Below are 20,249 nucleotides of genomic sequence, written 5' to 3'. Positions count from 1 at the left end.
GGGTGATAATAAAAATGGCAGCGACTATAATCAGGCTGTTATATGCCCGGGATAACCATTTAAGCATTTCGTAAATACATCGTTAGGAGATTCATTAACGAGCAAGGATGAGCCCAACTAATTGCTAATTAGGTACAAACGGCTCATAGTGGCGCTAAGAGGACGCACCTTTGACGGCAGTTTTGTGCTAGGAAAGAATGAGGCTATTTTTCAGGCCTGGACCAATTACGTAGCGAGGAGGCGAGCACTGAGCCGACACCTAACATGGCTATCCTTGGGAGAAAGGGAAGAGTAAGGTAGGGAAAGGATGGAGGAAAAGGGGTGATGTGTGTGTGTGTGTGTGTGTGTGTGTGTGTGTGTGTGTGTGTAGATGTCGGCAGGGGGTATGGGAGGGGGGAAAAGGTGAGAAGGGAGAGAGGAAAGGAGGGAGGGAGGGACGGAGGACATGATAAAGAAAGGAGGGAGATGTGGCAGAAAGGGGAAGGAGAGATATAGAAATGTGGTAGAGATATGGAAAATATGATGAGATGAAGTAGGACTGAGGATTGGGAAGAGTGTGGAGGATAGAGAGACAGGGAAAGAAGGGAGAGAGGAATGAGGAGGATAAAGGATAAGGAATGAGGGCAGGAGAGAGAGAGAGAGAGAGAGAGAGAGAGAGAGAGTAACTAAGTCAGCAAATACTGCACTAAAGTCAGCCTCTAACCACTCTCTTTGATTCAGTATTTATGAAGCTAACAGTACGTACTTAATATCAAAGACCATAAACCCACTCGTCACCAGGATTTCCCTTTTTTAAATCTTCAGATGATGACTCTAAATACAGTACTGTCCTAAGCTTTATTGGCCTGTTAAGATTAAAGTGTTTATACAGGTTAATAACACATATATCACCTGAAATAAGAAAGTAAACATTGACTATTTCACCCAGTAGTAATTTTTTTTTCTTACGGTTACTCAGTTCGTCTGGAAGTTGCAAGAAGTACACATACACTGACAAGCTGTATTAAACCACACAAACACTCTTTACAGCAAGCACATGACAACCCACATATACACTCACACATACACTTAGGTACACACAAACACAGACTACAACAAGCACATGAAGACTCACTCATACACTTAAACAAACACACTTCGATTCTCACACTAGAAATTTGACACTGATACGCAAACACCACGACACGCACACCAAAGCACTCAGGTAATAGAAATAAGGGAATCCCCGTCATAAAAACATGTATGGGACAGTAAAGCAGACAGACTGAAAACACACACACACACACACACACACACACACACACACACACACACACACACACACACACACACACACACACACACACACACACACCTAAGATAGCAACATGGAGGAGGGGACTGGCAGGACGAGGAGGGGGATAGCACCGAGAGCTCATAAAACACAGGTCGCAACTTTTTAATGTTTCTCTCCAATTTTGTCCCTTCCACACCACCCCAACATCCCTCTATCCTCTCTCTCGCTGCCTTCTTGTCCTTTCATCAGCGACACATGAAAAGAATTCGTTGGAAAAGCTCTATTCACCTCAGCTATAAAGACGTGGGCCTCACATTCAGGTTTCACAGTCATATATCGCAGTGGACCCTTCAGCGTTCCGAATTAAAAGCCTTAGAACCTACGTATAATTCCGGTGACACATGTCTTGAGAAAGGGCCATTCTTAAAGAGTGAAATTGGTTCCCGGAGATAAGACTTCTGGTTCTTAGATACTTCTTATTTTTATTTTGTTTATATTTATTTATTATTCTGGAACACTTTTTGGCTCTGCCTCTACCCTGGCCGTCACCAGAGTTTTATATTATTTCCATGACAGACTTGGATAAGCGAAGACTGATAAGAGGCTGTATTCTGCTATATGTGGAGGTGAACCTATTTAGAGATAAGAGAGCAATTGAATATGGCAGTGTTAACTGCTTAGTTGTTGCTTCTCTTTCACTTACACTGTCTGTTGTTGTTGCCGCTAATAACGTTATCATCATCATCATCATCATCGTCATCCATCACAAAGAGAAATCTCAAATTTTTTTTCAGAAAGTTCAAGATTTACTGGCTTTCAGCCGTTCGTTCGTTAAGAAAAATATAACAATACAGCACATAAATAAAACTGTACAGAGTACAGAACAACGCAGAAAAAGAAAAAAGGGGATTAAAAAAAATCCCCTCCATATATACCTCTGTTCCGGGACGCTTCTGTCTCCCATTATACCACATCCGGGAGAGGAGGGAGTAGCGGCAAAGTTCTCGAGGGGAAGGGAAAGTGGGGTTAGTTTCAAGGGGGCTGTGAAGGGGCCTAGGGGAAGGGAAAAGGGGATTAGTTTCTAGGACTCTGTGAAGGGGTCTAGGAGAAGGGAAAGTGGTATTAGTTTCTAGGGGGCTGTGAAGGAGTCTGTAGGGGAAGGAAAAAGGGGAGGATTAGTTTCTAAGGGTCTGTTAAGGGAAGGAAGAGAGGGGGGATTAGTTTCTAGGGGGCTGTGAAGGTGTCTTTCTCTATCTCCCCTGCCCTAGATACGGCCAGAGCAGCCTACAAGTTCCTTAATTACACAACACGCTTTGAACTTGGTGCTCCATAATAAAACTTTGTAGAGGCAACGGGGCTTACCACGGAGGAGGATAATAGTTGAGTGGAGTTGGGGTACATGTAAGTGGCGGAATAAGGCGAAGTTTACGTCACTTGGGTGAGGGAGCAGTTCTGACAGACGACGGTAGGCTTTGAGGCATATATTCTGTGGTTGATAATTATTTGCATAGTGGTTGGCGGGGACTCTCACCATCCACTCACTCGATGTAGTGCTGCTCTCTGGTGCCTGCCCTTTCCTCTCTTCCTTCTTTCCATCCTTCCCCTTCTGTCTTTCATTCCTTCATTTTTTCTTCTCCTTCTGTCTGCGGGTGACTACACTGAGTGACAAACCAAATGGTTTCCTGTACACCAGGAAACCATTTACTACGCTGGGTGGTAACCATATGTAACCATGTAACAAAATTATGGCGCCTGGTGGTTTAGTGGGCAATTAAGGCGCTCCAGTTGGATTGAGCCGGTGCAGGGTTATATCCAAGGGGTGGTTGGAGTTTATTGCTTGCACAGTGCCACTCAGGCTCACTTTCATCTTAACGTCAGGACCAACTTGCCTAACCCCGGGCTTCTACGCGCCTTATGGGGCAACAATGGATTAAGTGATGAATAAATGAATAAGTGAATGAATGAATGATAATTATTTGTGTGTGTGTGTGTGTGTGTGTGTGTGTGTGTGTGTGTGTGTGTGTGTATTGCCGCATTTACTATTAAGGTAGGATAATATGTTAGTGTTTTGAGGAATTGCAAAACCAGGAGGAAGAAGAAGAAAGAGAAAAACAACAACAACAGTATAATAAGAATGGTAATAACGATAACAACAGCAGCAACAGTAATAACAACAAAAACAACAACAGCAACAACAACAACAACATTGATAATAATGATGATGATGATGATGACAATAATAATAATGATGATGATGGTAATAATAATAATAATAATAACAATAATAATAATAATAATAATAATAATAATAAAAATAATACTAATCCATTTCTTGCCACTATACTAGTGAAGAGGTTAGAAAAAAGCTTTAACTTCCCCAGTATGTAAACGTCTTTCTTATTTTACTCCTGCTACCATCAAGTGATTTAATTCAACACAGGAAAAACCTCTTATACTGTAGTGATTGGATATAGTGAAATCTGGCGCCAGTCCCTCGTAGATTTCAATATGTTAACCCTTTCTTCTTCGCATTAAGTTATTTTACTGAGTGTTCCATCACAAACATCGCTACATATCCTAAGTCTTGGCCAGGATAAGTCCGGCCCCCTGCAAGTCTGATCCGGGTCAAGGCTAGTGAGGCAATCAAGGTGTAGCTGGCGTCAACAGGCGATAACAGCATCATTCCCCGCCTAATGCCGTTAATCGCATCATTAGCCCGCTACTCCCCAGCCTCGTTAGGGCGGGCGAAACACGGACGCGGCGGCCTTGCTGGCACGTAGGGATTGGATATGATTAAACGAATTGACCAGTGTTTATGCCCTAAGGTGGAAGCAAGTTTAGTCAGCTATATTGGCTTAGATTCGTCTTTTCCTCTCCATTTAGATCCAGTGGCCACTATCATTGTTAATACGTCTGTGATTCATCGCCCCAAACCATTAAAGGCTACACTGTAGTCCAGCAGGCCCAGTCTGGTGATCTTATAGTAAATTACACAATCTGTAGGGTGGTCCATATATAATGCTTCTTTTCTACTCGACTAATTTCTTGTGTGCTGCAGGGACGACTCAGCGTTACCAGTGTGTACCCTACATCATTTATTCAGTTCCTACTCCCACATCCACACCCACACCAGCAGACTTAATGTTTCTATTGGAACGCTATTTACGGACATCCTTGTGTATGTTTGTGATTTAGTATCCTCAGCCTTCTTCGTCTAAGTAATCTTTTAGCATACTGTTTTTTAGTGCTTGCAAAATCTAGAGATCCTTAACTACGTGGTCTCTGTGCTAGTTCATTTAGTCACATTAGCCGTGGTTACCGTCTGTATCTCACATATATCTACTGATAGAAATAACAAGAAAATACATACATCAAAAGTTGCTGGGGAATGATTTCTAAAGTTTCGTCTACAGGGTCAGAATGTAAAGATGGAGGAGTAAAGTATATGTATGTTTTACATGGACTGTACTTCCCACAAAATTGTCGTTGATCCAAATCTCTCCCTTCCTCCATAACTATTCCCAACATTCAATCGTAGGCTCAGAATGTAAAGACAGGAAAGGAAAGTATATGTTTTAGATCGTTTGTGCGTATTTCCAACAAACACATATGTACGTGACTCAAGCCCCACCCTTCCATACAATTTCCGTGATTGAAGCCCCACTCTGCCACAAAATTTACGTGATTCAGGCCCCACCTTCCCAGACCATTTCCGCGATTCAAGCCCCACCCTGCCATACAATTTCCGTGATTTCAGCCCCACCCTCCCAAACCATTTCTGTGATTCCAGCCCCACCCTCCCAAACCATTTCTGTGATTCCAGCCCCACCCTCCCAAACCATTTCTGTGATTCCAGCCCCACCCTCCCAAACCATTTCTGTGATTCCAGTCCCACCCTCCCGAACAGTTTCCGTGATTCAAGCCCCGCCCTCCCAAACAATTTTCGTGATTCAAGTCCCGCCTTCCCAAACCATTTCCAACATTTTAACACTTCCCCGGTGCTAGTGTTGAGCGAGGCTGTCCCCAGGGTCGTTTACTTAATGTGTTTACCAGTTCGGCGACTCCCCTCCTCGCCCTACTTGCCCTCCACCTGCACCAGCAAAGGGCGGGCTCCAGGGAGGGAACGGAATTTGGGTCAAACGCACTGCTGTCATTCCCTTTTGTATGTTTGCCTCTCGTTCCTTAGTTCCGACCACGGCACACCCATTTCTTTCCCCCTTGCTTTCTCCTCAGAGCACCTTCCATGACACTTATCTTCCATTTGACACCCCTTTCAGAGTTGAACGCTCTGCTGTCTTTCTCTTTTGTGGGTGTGGTTCTCGTTCCCCAGTTCCTGCCACGACACGCCTTGCTTACCCCCGTGGAGCACCTTCCATGACAGTTTCGCTCCGGTTGACACTTTTATATGGTGCTTTTGCTGCATTTGACACCATTTTCTGGATCAAACGCCACACTGTTGTTCCCTTTTCGTGTGTGTGCCTCTCGTTCCTCAGTTCCTGCCACAACACGCTTAGTTTCTTCTCGTACCCTACTCCCTCTGACCACTTTCCTTGACACTTTCGTTCCTTCTGACACCCCCACGGGACTTTTCCCTGCGTTTGATACCTGTTAGCGGGTCAAATGCTGCTATCATTCTCTTTCGTGTGTGCCTTTCGCTACTGAGCAGTGGATTGAAATGCTGAAGAGCTAGCTGTTGTTGGCGATTTAGCCCAGTGATGTGAAAAGTTGAAAAGAAACAGGTCGTGTATATAATCATTGCCTGTGATTTTTTTCCCCAAGAAAGATCTAGTCTTGCCCATAGCCTATACCAGCCCAACTTCCAACGTAACTTCCTACACTTCACTCCTCTCAACTTCGGACACATTATTCATCTAACCTGTCTTGCAAGAATTTTCTGTGTAAGCTTCGCTGTTAGGAATTTTTTTTTCGGGTCTTCTTTCTCCATTTCTTCAGCCTTTATTTACTCGTTCACTCCGACCTCATTCGAAACAGTATTTCTGACCTAAATCGCAGCACACATAGTATTAACCTAATTTCCAACAGCGTCCCTTCCACTAATTATTTGTCCCAGGCTCACACACTAAGCAACTTCAGTCTCTACAAACTTGTTCCCTCCGGCCTCACTATTAATTTCATTTCCCTCAACCTGTCTTCAAGCATATTGTTTCTTCCAAACTAACTTCCAACAACATCCCCTTCACAGCTTCACTGCTAGTAATTAATTTCCCAGAATCACTCTCTATAACTTAAACTTGTACAAACTCGTTGCCATCGACCTCACTCCCCCTACCTTCGCGTCTCTCGCTTTCCATAATCTCCATTCTCAGATCTCTCGCACCCCATGATTTCCACTCTCATATCTCTCGTTCTTCATAATTTCCTTTCTTACTTCTCTTGCTTCCCATAATTTTCTTTCTCACTTCTCTCGTTTTCCATAGTTTCCTTTCTCATTTCTCAACATTTCTCACACGTTTTGCCTCCCCCTCCTCTCATACCCTTCATTTCCCATCCCCACCACCCTTTCCCCATACCCTCTCTTCCCATCCCCTCCACATCTTTACACCCCATGCCCCTCACTGTCCATCACACCACCTCATACCCTCGCATTCCCCACTCCTCATCGCACCACCTCATACCCACGCACTCCCCTCTCCCCCACACCACATCTCATACCCCCTCACGTTCCACACCCCATTCCATCCCCACCACCACCACATACCCCCACTCCAGTTCCCCACCGCTCCTCTTTATAGTGTTGACTGTAATAATTTCAGCCAACTCTCCCAACGTTAGAGTTTTTAGTGCAGCTGTAATGTCCTTGGTTTTACATGGGGAACTGTGAGTAATATAAGACCTTCCCTTGTTCTTTAATATCCCCACATTCATGTCCTTTCTGTACTTTGCTTTTTAGGTACTAATATCTGCGTGTTTTTCTTTATTCTCAGTCCTTCTTCTCTCTCTTTCTTACTTCTCAGTTAACCTCTTGTCTTTAGTGGTTGTCATCCTCTGCGCTCCTGGACAACACACGCCTTCTCTTGCTTCCACTTGGGCACTACAAAACCATATCTCGATTTAGCTTCGTCCAGCATAAGATTTCCACGCTACCTCACAACAATCTGTTCCTCTTATTTCCAGACACCCATTCCCAGAGTTTATTAAGGGTAGGTGCAATAGACTTCTCCAAGCCCCTCTATCAGTGCCCATCCCGCCATCCTCCCTGTAATCTTTCACATCATCCATCATGTCATATTCTGGGTGCCATAGGAAGCTTCGTGGCATCTCTTCCTTAGCGATTTATTTTGCAATAGCGATTTATTATGCATTAGCGATTTATTTTGCAATAGCGATTTATTATGCATTAGCGATTTATTTTTCATTAGCGATTTTGCATTAGCTATTTATTTTGCCTAACACTCCTCCGTGTCTTATGGTTCTGATATAACCCATTTCGATATTTAAAATGATATAAATAACCCATAAAAGAGTGTTAAGGAGCAATATGCAGAATAAATCGCTATGGAAGAGGAATTACAAAGTCTCCAAAGCCACTTGGAATACAGCCCTTAGTCTTTCTCCCCTTAAGCCTAAATTAATAATATCATCTCCATAGAGTTTCTCCTAACATCACCGACTACACCGCTCCTCTCTCTCTCTCTCTCTCTCTCTCTCTCTCTCTCTCTCTCTCTCTCTCTCTCTCTCTCTCTCAGAAACTAAAATGAAAGATAAAATAAAACAAAAATAATCTCGTGGTTTATTTCCCTCTCTCACTAAGCTCATCCATCTTATTCTTCCCCTCAGAACCCCCCAGCTCTCTCTCTCTCTCTCTCTCTCTCTCTCTCTCTCTCTCTCTCTCCCTCTCCCTCTCCCTCTCCCTCTCCCCCCCCACATTCACCACGCACTATCTTTCTCAGCATCGTAGTAATTTTCTTTATTATTATTATTATTATTATTATTATTATTATTATTATTATTATTATTATTGTCATCATTATCTTACCTGCCGTTAGCCATAGTCTGTACAGTATTTTATTTCTCTCAATTTCCACGTATTAATCTACCCCCTCCCTTTTTTCCATAGCCATGCACAATCTCTTTCTCAGCATCCCTACTTTACTAATTATTTTTGTTATTTACATAGCCATCTTTGGACATAGGCTGATGTTTGTTTCCTTCCATAACCTCATTTTCACTTCTTTGATATACTTCTTTTTTTCCTTATATTCTTCAGTATTTTTTCCCCTTGCTTCGTCACTGTATTTTCCCTCGTCGCCCTCCTATTCCCTTCATTAATATGCTTCGTCTTCCTTACTTCATTCATCATTCTTCCTTTGCTTCTTGCCAGGGTTAATGGTGAAGATCGCCATTATACCGAGTGCTGATCTAGTCTGTCATTCGTTTTATGTTTGCTAGTTTACCCGTGAGGTCAGTAACTAGCTGCTTCAGTTAGAGAGTAGGTGTTGTCTCTCATCAGGACGATCTTGATTCAGTACGTGGTATGTAATATTGTGTACTGAATTTGTGTTATGAATGTCATGTACTGAATTTGTATTATGAATTTCATGTACTGAATTTGTGTTATTAATGTCATGCATTATATACTGATTTTATTATGAATGACATGCTTTATATGTTGATTTGTACTGTGCGTACGAGGTACCTTTTATTGATACATTTTGTTAATCGTGAGTTTAACCAGTCGGGTGATCATACCAGACCAGTAGTTACCACAATTCCCGTATCCTGTGTCCATATGTATATTTAACTTAGAGTCCTAGAACTGGGTAGATATATGTAGGACATGTGTGAAGGTACGAGGATATTTTATTCTGTTTGAGTGTTATAATGTACTCTCTCTTCATGCGTCTCATACCCCATCACACCACCTCATACACTTATACTCCCCACTCCCCATCCTCACCACCTCATACCCTCATACTCCCCATACCCCTTCCTCACCACCTCATTCCATCATAGTCCTCAGTCGACGGGGATGTTGGTGTTTGCATCACGGCTCTCCGAAATGAAGGCAGAGCTAACGTATCATTAGTCATTTATTTTGATTATATCTAGTCTTGCTTTTATTACTGGCTGTTGTATAGTATATAGCGTTACTGATTATTAGTTTGTTAAATGCTCTTGGGTATTACATTGAGTAGTTTAGATCAGAAAATCAGTCCTCTTTTTAATCGAAAAAGTTTAAACCTGAAGCACGGTATTTTGATGAATTTGTCTGATCTGGGGCGCACCACTGAATATCGAAGGTTATTAACTGCCCGTACGATAGAAATTATTTTTGTGAGTGACTGCTTTGTATAATTATATCAAAATGAAATTCCTCAAGTAAAGGCAAATTTAATACACAGATAAAACATTCTGAATTATACTTTTTATTTCCATTTCCTCTTCCTTCCTTCCTTCCTTCCTTTTCCATTCTTGTTGCGGATTTTCTCTCACTGTCATATTCGCAGCGTCGGGAGCGTAATAAAGAAGCAAATGAAAAAGAGTATTCTGCACATCTGTCGTCCGCGCACATAATTCCAAGTCAAATGTGGGGCAAAATGAGGAGCGGGGGAGTTTTAACATTCCGTCGACCTGCTGCTGCTCTATTCACAAATTCTCTTCAGCTTCAGTTGTGTTTGAGATTGTTTGTGTATACCTGTGTCCGATTGTACGATTCTCCGGGTTTGTGTGAGATTCTTCTGTATACGTTTTTTTTCACTCATACATTTGCCGCACGCTTTAGAACCAAATAGGAGTGAATATTTAAGTGGCAGAATTCGAATAAAAAATGTATGTGCCTGTAGTCTTTTGGTATGGAGTGGTGGTTATACTTTAAATTGGTTTGGATTCTTTATAAATACAGGGCTTCGTTGTGAGCTGGCAGGAGGGAGTTACCAGAACCTACCACCCGCTTGTATTCTTGTGGGCATATGAGGCTTCGAAGCATCTCTCCCTTCACGATTGATTTTGCTCACATCATGATACTCTCTACAGTGTTATTTATTCCATTTTAATATCGACATATTATGAATCAATTATATACAAACTATAAACGGGGAAAAATGCGAAATATATAGCACAGGAGTTGGCATCACGACAGCTCCGAAGTCGACTGAACATGTCCCCCGCTTTCTCCAACACACCACGATTTTCGCCCCATATTTAACACATTTCATCTCTGCCCGCGTCTCCCCACTCTGTCATATAAGAAAAATATAATATAGGGCTTCTGGTTTACTGGAAATGTGTACTCATATGCAAAGTTTATGGGCATTTTCTCGCTCCCCCAAAAGTTTCCTCTTCCATTACCAGATTTCCAAATGGTCTTAGTTAAGTGTTGCCACCTGGTGTTCATTGTTTTTATCCTAACTTTAAAGAGAATGCGCCTCACGTACCGTTCGTTGGTTTTCTGACATACGCAGTGCCACAGAAACTCGATACAATTTTCAGCACCAGGCGGGGAGAAAGACAAGACGAATGGCGAAACAAGAGAAACAAAATAAATTAAGAAGAGTTGTTGGGAGGAGAGAAAAAAAAAAGATAAATAATGCGAGAAACAATGGAAACAAAAGATACTGAGATAGACGGTGGAAAGATAAAACGAATAAGGAAAGAAGCGAGGGGAAAGCAAAAATCATTAAGACAAGAAAGGAAAAGAGGAAAACAAGAGATTAAGACAAGAAATTAAGGGGGAAAAACAGAAGAGATTTAGCTGAAAAATAAACACAGGAACACAAAAGACATGAAGACAAGATGGGTGGGCGTGCGGACGAAGGGAAACTGACAGGCGGACGGGACAAAGAGGTAGAGTGTGAGAAATTAATAGAAGAACTGATAAGGCAGACAGGAGAACACCAAGAGACAGTCAAAACGGACGCACAGTGGAGCCAGGAAGACAGACGAGGAGGCAAGGGAGGTAACAGGCTGATGAGGAAACTGATAAGACTAATGGAAGGCGATAGAGCAGACGCAGATAATTTGATAAGGGGGAGGGAAATTTTGCAGGTATTTTACGGTGTTGGCAGTTTTGCTACACTTCTTTCCAGCAACGTGGGAATAGGATAGAAAGGTAATTAGGTTTATTCTCGTGGTATTTAATTCTTTAGAAACGATGTCATTTATGTTTATGTTCTTGCCACAGACAGACCTTATTTTTTTTTTATTACACAAAAGACCCTCTCACAGAAATGTTGAGAACATTTTTAGTAGAGAGGTGGATAGAGGGTTAGATGGATAGAGGGTTAGGTAAATAAATAGGTAGATAGAGAGCCAGGTGGATTTAGAGTTAGGTGGATAGAGGGTTAGATAAATAGATAGATAGATAGATAGCCAGGTGGATTTAGAGTTATATAGGTGGATTTAGGGTTAGGTAGATAGGTCAGATGGCTTTTTTATTCAGACGATTTTAATTCAACACTCTAGAGAACGATTAAATGGTGAATGACCGACCGAGAGAGAGAGAGAGAGAGAGAGATGAAATCCGGGGAAAGAAACTTGAAGCAGTGAGAGGAGTAGCTCGGTGTGATATATTGACAGGAAACGTAAAAGCAAGCGTTAAAATAGGAATGGTAGAGTAAAAATAGACACGGCCAGCAGAGGCAGGCGAAGAGTGACGAGAGAGAGAGAGAGAGAGAGAGAGAGAGAGAGAGAGAGAGAGAGAGAGAGAGAGAGAGAGAGAGAGAGAGGTGTGTGTAAGGGATGTGGTGAGTAGGTTACAAAACAGTGAAATAGCTGCATGAGAAGACTAGTTATTGGAATACGGAAATATGATTCATTGATAGTCGTAAATTCGTATAAGGAAAATTCTGAAGTTTGATAGGCTTTAAGTAATATATTTTTTTTCTGAACCAGAGAAATTTAACACCAAAGAAGTTAAAACACTAACGTAATAAAGCTCCTTGGTAAATGAAACTGTATTCCTATGTTTAAATTAGTGCAAATCCATACATTAACCAAGACCTGCAACATAAACGAAAATAAAGGGAAGGAACCTAAAAAAAAGTGTGTGTGTGTGTGTGTGTGTGTGTGTGGATAAAACAGGTGCCCCTTTAATGTACAGTATAAATGTGGAGGTGGTGTGGAAGCGGGGGAGCCAAGCCTAGAATAAATCACGTGTGGCATGTAACGTCAGGGGGATGAAGCGCAGGTCTGGTGGAGAAGAGTGGTGGAGAAGGATGGAGAAACTGAGGGATGGTGGTGAAGAAGGATGGAGAAACTGAGGGATAGTGGTGAAGAAGGATGGAGGAACTGAGGGATGGTGGTGAAGAAGGATGGAGGAACTGAGGGATGGTGGTGAAGAAGGATGGAGGAACTGAGGGATGGTGGTGAAGGATGCAGAAACTGAGGGATGGTGGTAAAGAGGGATAGAGGAACTGAGGGATGGTGGTGAAGAAGGATGGAGGAACTGAGGGATGGTGGTGAAGAAGGATGAAGAAACTGAGGGATGGTGGTGAGGAAGAATGGAGGAACTGAGGGATGGTGGTGAGGAAGAATGGAGGAACTGAGGGATGGTGGTGAGGAAAAATGGAGGAACTGAGGGATGGTGGTGAAGAAGGATGGAGAAACTGAGGGATGATGGTGAAGAAGGATGGAGAAACTGAGGGATGGTGGTGAAGAAGGATGGAGAAACTGAGGGATGGTGGTGAAGAGGGACGGAGAAACTGAGGGATGGTGGTGAAAAGGGATGGAGAAACTGAGGGATGGTGGTGAAAAGGGATGGAGAAACTGAGGGATGTCGGTGAAGAAGTGTTGTGGTGAGAGTGAGGGTTGTGATAGGTGGTGGAAGAGAGGTTGGTGGTGGCGAGTGGTTGTGGAGAAGTGTGGTGGAGTACAGGGTTGGAAATGATAAGTTTTGAAGATGGGTTGTGGAGTACAGAGATGGTGCTGGAGAGGTGTTGTGGTGAAGGTGAGGAGTTGTGGTAAGGGTGAGGGGTTGTGGTGAGGATGAGGGGCTGGGTTAGGGTGAGGGGTTGTGGTGAGGATTAGAGGCTGGGTGAGGGTGAGGGGTTGTGGTGATGTGAAGGGTTGTGGTGAGGGTGAGGGGTTGTGGTGAGGATGAGGGGTTGTGGTGAGGGTGTGGGGTCATGGTGAGGGTAGAGGGATGTGGAGAAGTGCAGTGGAGTACAGGGATGGTCATGGAGAGAAGTTGTGATTAGAGATGATGGATAAGGAATAGTTACGAGAAGAATGGTGAAAAGAGATGCAGGAAGGAAGAAGAGGCAGTTCAAAAAAAGTGATGGGCGGGGTGCAGAGAGGAGAGGAATAGTATATAGAGAAAACATGGAGCAAGGAAAACAGACAACTCAAAAATGCAAACAGAAAGAGAACATACAATCACCCAAAGCAGTATTACAACCCGTGACTTCGATAAAATTGAACCTGAACGGGATTGGCCATATCTTTTTTGCATGTTTGGTAGTCCCGAGTGGCTTAACAATTCAAGTTAGTTTTAGAATGTGTTACCTTAATGAGATAACAAATATGATAAGGTTATTGAAAAAGTAGCGCGCAGTACTTCCGAGGTCTCAGTTTTGCGTTAAAATTGTAAAGCATTAGAAACATTTCGATATTTACATTGCTGACTGTGAATGTAGAATGCATGGAGGACGAACACTGGCGTATTGTTAAGCTGAAAAAGATGCACATCACAGTAATAAGGCTCGATAAAGTTTACATACTTCCAGAATTTAAAAACGCACCATTGATATACGTAGCTGAAACATGTGCACCAGGCGTGTATGAAGGAGAAAGTGTATAAATGTATAGTTTAACAAGTATATCAGTACCAAAGTGAGAGACAAGGGAAAAACAAAGAGAGAAGAAAAGGGTTAATCAGAATTGAAGTGCGAAGCAGGTTAAGTCTGGGGAGGAAGAAAAATGAAGGTAGGCATACATTACTCTCTGTCTGCCTCTCACCCCGACACACACCACCCCTCACGCTCACCCACCTCATTCCACACCCGACACCGCTTCATTCCTCACCTGTGTTTCATTCCATATCTCTGCTTCATTCCACATCTTTCACCCCGACACTCACCATCCCTCACATTGTCACCACATTACACACTCCTGTTTCATTCCACACCTCACTTTCAGGCACTTCATTCCACACCCCTTCAGTGCTTCACCCTACTCCTGTTTCATTCCTCATCTTTCGCCCTGACACATATCAACCCTCTTCCTCAGGCACCTCATTCCATACCCCACACTGATTCATTCCACATCCCAGTTTCATTTCACACCCCTCCCTGCATCATTCCACACCTTTCATACTCATGCATCTCATTCCACTCCTCTCACTTCAATCCACCTATTTCAGTTCTTCATTTCTCACTGCACCACACTCCACACTTCGTAATGCTTCCTTCACCCTCAGATGTTTCACAAGAGCCATACATTACTAAGAGAGAGAGAGAGAGAGAGAGAGAGAGAGAGAGAGAGAGTGTCATTCATCGTAGCATCACCATAGATCCATCTGTTACTCCCAGTCCATCTTGCAGTTCTGTAAAACATTTCAGTGGGTCCTGTCTTTTTTACAAGGAGGCCACAGTCTCATACCACACCTATTCACCTAAGGTAGACCACATTCCTCACCGTCATACAGAGTCAAACAACATTCCTTACCACCACACAGAGCCAGATAACACTCCTCAGTCTCCACCGCACACACAGCCATACAACATTCCTCCCCAGTGCACCGACTCAGACAGCATTCCTCACAACAGCACAGAGCCAGACAACATTCCTAACCACAGTACAGAGCCAGACGACATTCCTAACCACAATACAGAGCCAGACAATATTCCTAACCACCATACAGAGCCATACGACATTCCTCACCACCGCACAAAGCCATACATCGTTTCATCTCATCCCACACAGAGCCCAGACAACATTCCTAACCACCCTACAGAGCCAGACAGCACTCCTCACCATGATACAGAGCCAGACAACATTTCACACCACCCCACACAGAGCCAGACAACATTTCTCATCACCTCACAGAGCCAGATGACATCGCTATATAGCCAGCCAGGACTCATTACCACGGCATAGAGCCAGAAACACCATTCCTTCTCCCTGCACAGAGCCAGGAGGCAGCACCCGTTTCTGTCAGCGTAGAGGGACACAAAACAGCCGCGGTGGGCACGAGGGGAGGGTCTCGTGAGGCGCAACCAACCTGTTTTTACTCACTGATAAAGTCTTGACAGGTGGAGGAACGGAGGGAGAGGAGGTGCGGAGGTAGGGAGGCAGAGAGGTATGGGAGCCAGGGGAGGTAGGGGAAGTAGAGCGGAAGGGAAGCAGGGAGGTATGGGAGGCAGGGGGGATGCAGAGAGGTAGTGGAGGCAGGAATATGAAGGAAAGTAGACAGAGAAGTGAAAATGTTAAGGTATGTTAGGGAGGAAAGTAGGCAGAGAAGTGGAGATGTTAAGGTAGGGGGTAGGGATGTGGAGGGAAGTAGACGGGGAGGCAGAGGTGCTAAGTTAAAGATGTGGAGGAAAAGAGGCAATGAAAAGTGGTAGAGGAAAGGAAGTGGATAAAAAATACAAAGTGGCACGAAGGGTACAGAAGAAATTCAACATCATAAGACTTACTGTATTTTTCGAGGTTATTATTTTGGGGGAAAGACGAGAACTTGGTATTTGTTCATTGAGTATGAAACAAGGATAGGAAGGTAAGATAGGTGGGAGGGAGGAAGGAGGAGGGAGGAGGGAAGAGGAAAACAGGTGGGTAGCAGAAGAGAGAGACAGGAGGGAGCCAAGTGAGCGACAGGGAAGCACTAGAATAACAGAGAGAGAGAGAGAGAGAGAGAGAGAGAGAGAGAGAGAGAGAGAGAGAGAGAGGCTGTTGGGGTTGGGATTATGAAAGGGAAGGGGGATGATGTAGTGAGAAAGGTGGAGAGAGAGAGAGAGAGAAACGTGAGGGGAGGAGAGATAGAAAGAGAGGGGGTGTATGGGTGAGGAAAAAAGGAGAAGGGAGGAAAAAAAGGGAGAGGGAAAGAGCCATGGGAAGTAAGAGGGGAGATGCAGGGGGTCGAGCGAGAGAGAGAGAGAGAGAGAGAGAGAGAGAGAGAGAGAGAGAGAGAGAGAGAGAGAGAGAGAGAGAGAGAGAGAGTGGGGACGAGGGAAAGTAGAAGGAGGAGAGGAAGACGATGAGGAAGGGGGGGGGGTAAAGGATAGGAAGGGAGGGGGTAAAGGATAGGAAGGGAGCAGGAGGAAGGACGATGGAGAGGAGGTGGGTGGGGGGCGGAGGAGAGACGAGAAGATGGGGGCAGGGGAGAGGAAAGGGTGGTGGGGAGGGAGGGCACGGGTGGGAACATAGGGTGGGAAGGAGGGAGGGATGCGAGAGAGGGAGGGGTGGGGTGGGGGAGAGCTGTCACCTGTTTTTACTGAGTGACTCTAAGCAGGTTTGGCCACATCCCCACGAGTCTGCTTGTCTGCATATCCAAGCTCCAAAACACACGATATACTCAAATACAGACGAGAAGGAGCACTCACAGAAACGCAATAACAGCGCCCTACAAATGGTGTAAACCCAAAATACTTGACTTTGTCCTGTGACCTTGACGTTTGACCGATTATTGCCAAAATCGACTCACTTCATCCTTGCCTGATCCTCAACTGTTCCGCTAAGTTCGATCAAGATTTAATTTTTTTAAACCGTACTTACCATTTTATAAATTTCCTGTTTTTGTACGTCCGCTGATTGCATAGTTGACTAGAATTTCACACACACACACACACACACACACACACACACACACACACACACACACACACACACACACACACACACACACACACACACACACACACACACAGAGAGAGAGAGATGAGGAAGGAGGGAAAGGGGTAGGGTGAAAATGGGAGTTCTTTTCTTGTCTGACTTGTTGTATTGTAGGTAAAAATCAAGACGGAGTGACGTTGAGGTGTTGGAACTAGAAAGAAGCGTGAAAACAAAAAAGTGATGAGTGAAAAATAGCATTGTGATAAAAAAGATGAGGGGAAAGGAAGGAAAAAGAGTCAGGTGTAGCAAGAGAGGTGAGCGTGTGTGAGGGGGAAAAAAATGGATGGAGTGAATAAGGTGTTGAAAAAATGAAAAGGAAGGAGGAATATGAAAGGAGAGGAGAAAAAAATACCCGGTAGAGGAAGGAGAGTGAAAGAGGAAGAGAAGGAAGGGGAGGAGACAAACGAAGGGGGAAAGAAAAGGAGGAAAGGAAGGAGAGGAGAGAGGCGTTAACATTTTCCCTATTCCCTTCCTCTTCAGAATATCTCCCTCACGCCATCTATATCCCTCCCAACTCCTCCCTTCTTCTAATACCGCTTCTACTCTCTCTCTCTCACACACACACACACACACACACACACACACACACACACACACACACACACACACACACACACACACACACACACACACACACACACACACACACACACACACTTGCAGTACCCCTCCCTTCACCTTTCCTCCTTCGAATCCCCCCCTCCCCTCTACCGGAAACCTGCCGTCACGTCAACTGATTACACTATCGGGGGTTGCGGGGAGGAGGCGAAGAGGCGGAGGATCAGTCGAGTTTCTCAGAGTTAGGAGACAAGAAGTACAGAAAACAAACCAGGAATAAAGGAAACTGGCAACTTTTTACAGAAAGTAGATTTAATCAACATTGCCAGGATTCTCAAGGGAAGGCAAAATGGTCTCCACTCAGGTGCAGCAGGTTGACATAATTCCTTGCAAATTGTCATGATGATTAATGAACATACAAAATCATGGGACCTCAGAAATTGCGTGTTTATGTGATTTGATGTTTGACCCGGTATATAGCTTTAAAATACCTCAGTAAAAGATGGGAAAGTTGTATGAAGCTATTGGCCCAAGGAAGAATAGTGCCAAGTTTGAAGGGAATTGGTGAAGAAATAAAGGGGTGACGCCAAGTTGAAAAAGCGTGTAGAAGACAGAGGACAGAAACGGAGGAAATACTTTAACTATCTTCACTTTGATGTGGAGATCTTATGCAGTAGAAGATAAAAGATGGTTTCCTATTAGAAATTTAACAGAAAAATAAACCAGAAGCGAGTCAGTCGCGTATAAAAGCTTTCCTATCCATTTTTGAAGAGGAGTAAAGAAATTGTCGAAAAGGAGAAAGCTCCCTGACTCATATTTGACCAGAAAGAAGAAACAGTTTAAAGAGAGAGCTTTCCTACTCCTCTCGTCATCTTAACGTTTCCATTATCCTCTTTTTCCACACTCCGTTATGCTTATCCATTATACACACTCCACATCACCACTTTCCGACACCTCTCACGCCATCCCACATCCATACCATCTCGTGTCAATCTGCATCGTCCCACAACCTTACCGTCTCTAAGCATTCTACATTATTCCACACCTCTCACGCCATCCTACATCATTCCACACATCCCACGCCTCTCCCACCATCCCACAATCTTACCATCCGACATAATTCCACGCTATTTTACATCACCACACAGCTCTCAAACCATCTTATCCTTCTATGCCTCCCCGCCGTCTTCCCTGCTCCTCTCTTCCCCTCATCCTCACACGTCCTTCCCTTCATCCTCCCTACTTCTTTCTTCCCCTCATCCTCTCACCTCCTTCTTCCCCTCATCCTCTCACTTCCTTCTTCCCCTCATCCTCCTAGCTCCCCTCATAGACTCCATCCTTAACTGCTCCTTCCATTAGCTCCCTCACCGCCTCTTACCATTAAATACCACCAACTAAATGGCCACCCAAATTTAGGTCAACACATAAGGAAGTCCCCTCGGAACTCTGAATATTATATGGGAGTTTGTGCAGATAAATATAGGTGTTTGTGCTGAGGTGTTTGTTTTGAGGTTAATGTTTGGTAATTCATGGCTCTTTAAGGCGCTGTGGGGTGGAAACGTGTAAACTGTTTGAGTGTTCATGCATGCGAAGAACGTTTTTATGTTTGATGATAAACGTTCGCTTTCCTTCTGTAATCCGATGACGTCTTCTTCACTTTAATCAGGCCAAAAACAGACGACTATTTTGAGTCTGAGGAAGAGCTCTTGTAATGAAGGGGTTAATGAAGGCTATATACATAACCCCTCCAGTATGAAATCTCTATTAGCTGAATGAAATCGTCTGTAGGTGACGAAAATAAAATATACAGTATATCTCTAGGCTGAAAAATTAGAAGGAATCACGTTCTTTACATCCACCCCTTTCAGTGTATCACATGTAAATAATTGTAAAACACAAATAAAAGCTATTTTCTTGACTTACTGTTTTTGCGGAAGTTGAAATATATGGTCGACCACAACTGAATCGCCTCCACTTCATTTTGTCCTCTGGCATAAAGCTGTCCCATCTCCAGTTCCCCCTCCCCTCACTCATACACCTTACTTCAATCCCTCCATCTCATCCTCGGTCTCCCCCTTCCCCTTGAACAGCATGATATCAAAGGACTTATATCAGTGTCCTTGAGGATTTGGAAGTCGGACGTGTATACAGTTAAACCCACACTTAAGAGCGAGGGAAATGGCGGAGAGGGATACGGGAGACAGAATTTAGTCTTTGGACCCGTATTCTCGTCGTATAAGGAAGCTCCCTAACACCTCTTCCTAAGCGATTTGTTTATAGAATTTTTAGATATGGGTGGTTAATATCTTTTTGCCCGTTGTGTATGTAAAGTGAGGCGATATTGGAAGAATTTACGTAACACAGAAGACAGTAAGGTGTAATAAGCAAAATTAATCTCTTAGGAAAAGGTGTTAGGGAACTTCCTTACCCGACGAGAATACGGGCCTCACAGGTTGAACTGATTCGTATAAGCGGTTAAAAAATCATCACTGGCTGTGCCCCAAACACCTCAGTTGGACGAGTGTGTGTGTGTGTGTGTGTGTGTGTGTGTGTGTGTGTGTGTGTTTTGTCTCCATTACTTCCTCTTGCGTGAAGCCAAATTGTAATAATATGTAGAGGCATTAATCAC

The 20,249-nt window shown here is 43.8% G+C and overlaps 1 protein-coding gene across 1 annotated transcript in view; it reads right to left on the bottom strand.

Moving 5' to 3' along the window:
• Positions 1-20,249, bottom strand: part of LOC145391502 (uncharacterized) — a 227,831-nt gene that overhangs the window by 35,795 nt on the left and 171,787 nt on the right. The window lies entirely within an intron of this gene.

The sequence above is a fragment of the Coenobita brevimanus genome, chromosome 18 (assembly GCF_032717465.1).
Source record: "Coenobita brevimanus isolate Jiangsu-jjx chromosome 18, ASM3271746v2, whole genome shotgun sequence".
Classification (NCBI taxonomy): Eukaryota; Metazoa; Arthropoda; class Malacostraca; order Decapoda; family Coenobitidae; genus Coenobita; species Coenobita brevimanus.
This window is presented reverse-complemented; position numbering and strand designations above follow the sequence as displayed.